Genomic DNA, 3,055 nt, shown 5'->3' with positions numbered 1-3,055 from the left:
TTTAGTGAGCCATAGAGTAACCTAATTAGACAGTCATATACCGGCATACTTACTTAAACATCTGACAACACACTTACAGATATACTCCTACACTCACTCAGATATGCAGTAAAGTACTAACACAACATAGTCATCCATTCAGTAAAAAAGTATTTTAAACATGAATTAGGCCTACTACTGCAGAACCTGTCTGCACTTTTACTGCCCAGCATGACTTGGCATGGCAAAGCCCTTAGCCAAATTCTAGACTCACCTTTTAGTAAGCATAACTCCCCTCTTAGATGGGCTGTAGGTATGGTATAAAGCATTGTGCTTAAAAGGTATGACGTGTCCTTTTCAGTTTCAATAAATTACTTGTGTACTTATAGACCCTTATCCCAAATATTACATAGAGTAGATCAACTCTAATGCAGGTGACATACATGTTTTCAAAAGCATGGAGGCTTTCTCTCACCCAGTGATACAGTGACAGATGCACGTATACATTCACTCACATACTGAGAAACTACTTATGTATCCAGCAGTACCGAAGGCAGTTGCAGACACACTTACAAACCTATGTATTCACCAACACTGGCACTCTGGTATTTGTTAATCCACTTACATAGAGACATTGAGTTAGTAAAACAGACAGTCATATACCAACACACTTACTTAAATATTTAATGGCACTCCTGCAGGTGTAATTCTACACTCACACAGAAATGCAGCCAAGAACTGACACAACCTAGTCAAATAGACCTTTAAACATGGTGTAGGCATACTACTGCAGAGGGTATCTGTGCATTTTGTGGTGAGGCCTACTAATTCAGATTCACTAAATTACTCATGCACTTCGATATCCCTATGCCAAGTAGTACAAACTGTATACCATTTGTAATGTAAGTGACACACATGATTTCAAAAGCATAGAGTCCCTCTCTCCTCCAGTCATATATTGACAGAGGCACTTATGCATTCACTAACATGCCAAAAAACTAATTATGTATTGAGTGGTACAATAAGGCCTTGCAAACTCACTTTCATAAACCCTCTATTCACCAACACAGGCACTAAGCTATTTGTTTACCCACTTATATTCACATTTAGAGAGCCATAGAGTTACTAAAACAGACAGTCATATACTGGCATACTTACTTAAACAGCTGATTACACTCTTACAGGCGTATTCCTATACTCACCAGATACATAGTTGAGTACTAACACAAAATAGTCGTCCGTCCATTCAAGTAGTCCTTTAAACAATGGGTCAGGTCTACTACTGTACAGAGTATCTATGCATTTTTAGGTCAGTACTGTTACCATAGAGCAGGGGTCTCCAAACCGGTCCTGGAGGGCCGGATCCATGCCAGATTTTTGGGATATCCCCATTGAGATACATGTAGTTATTTTAAAAATCTGGCATGGATCCGGCCCTCCAGGACCGGTTTGGAGACCCCTGCCATAGAGGGTCATTTTAGATACAATATAATTACATAGTTAATTATGTTGATAGGTATATACTTTAAATATGAAGTCTGATAGAATGTACTGAAAAGGTAAATGTACCTTTTTCCCCCCCTGTTCAGGCATTAATTTATACGTAGGTGCTGACAGTTACAATCCCATCAAAAAAAGTGAGAGAAGAAAGAAATAGAAGCAAGGATACTATTTCCACACAACTGAGAAACAAAAGGGGCAAAATGCAGAGAAGGTGGTGAAAGATAAAAGAGCTGCTGGTAAGAGAATCAAGACATTTCTTAAATTAGTTATTAAAATCAGCAAAATCAAGTAAATAAAAAACAAGTTTCAGATTAATTAAGAAAGGAGAAAAAGTACATGATATGAAAACTAGCAAATCATACAAAATAGCAGACACGTTTATCCAGAAGACAGAGACAGTTTAAGGAAATAATGGAATAATGTTCCGCAGTACAGTGATGCAGAAACTTTTGATCCTAAACAGAATGAGCTTACTCGATAAAATAGTGTTGTCTATGAGGAAAAGAAGCCAAAAGAAATGACTTGTTAATAGAAGTAACTTCTGTAAAGTTTTCAGTTGTCAGTGGAAACACACTTTTTGTACTGAGCCTTTCTTTACTGAAGAAAGCTACTTCCAAGAGAACACGTCAGTGCATTCAGTTGAAGAATCTGGACGATGTTATGAGATGAAGGTTGGTAGTTATATTCCAAAAGAGGTGATGGGACCTAGAAATCTAGCAGAAGTGATAGCTGAAGAGGCACAGTGAAGGAGTAGACAGCCCCCTGTATAATCAACCAAAGGAAAATAAAATGCTCGCCAACCAACACAATTACCTTGGCTGAAACTGCCCTGCAAATGTACAATATACATACACCAGATGCAGTTGGGCTTATTTCCCACTGGGACCAATACACAAATTCACTAGTAAATAAACTGGCAAGAAAGATCGCTCCTAAAGGCAACCATAACACAGAGCACTGCAGAACCAGCCTAAAGAGAGGACAAAGAACACTACTACGCTCACAAAAAAGAGCCGCAAATCTATCCTTACGGAGGCTAAGAGCGGCGCCCCATAACGAACAATTACGATCCATACTCAAAAAAGAAAGGGCTGAGCTCAAACAGACAAAATGGGAAATAAAAAGAGACGTAGAAAACGAAGGCTGGGCAAAACGTTAAAATTACTCCAAAAGCAACAATAGCCCCCGCTTCTGGCAAACAGCAAACAAGATCCTACGCCCAGACCACAAGGACCTTGGTTCACACATTGGGGGAGATCAGTGGATCAACTATCTCGGCAGTCATTTCAATGACCCCCTGGGACAGACAGGGGCACAAAGAAGCACCAACATAGAGCAAGCACCCGCAACGACCATGACAAAGCTGACATTTCCAGGAGATCAATCCCAACTCAGTGTTACCCCGGTACTATCAGCGGCACAGCAAATAGCCCTAATAAAAAAACAGATATGGAAGGGCAGGAAAGAAGGGGCTCCAGGTCTTAATGGCATTCCGCCAGACCTGTTCAAGGAGAAAGACACAGAATGGGCCACCATATTGCAACCTATATTCACAGAAGTCAGACTCCTAAAC

Source organism: Lissotriton vulgaris, chromosome 8 (assembly GCF_964263255.1).
Source record: "Lissotriton vulgaris chromosome 8, aLisVul1.2, whole genome shotgun sequence".
In the NCBI taxonomy this organism is placed as follows: domain Eukaryota; kingdom Metazoa; phylum Chordata; class Amphibia; order Caudata; family Salamandridae; genus Lissotriton; species Lissotriton vulgaris.
This window is presented reverse-complemented; position numbering follows the sequence as displayed.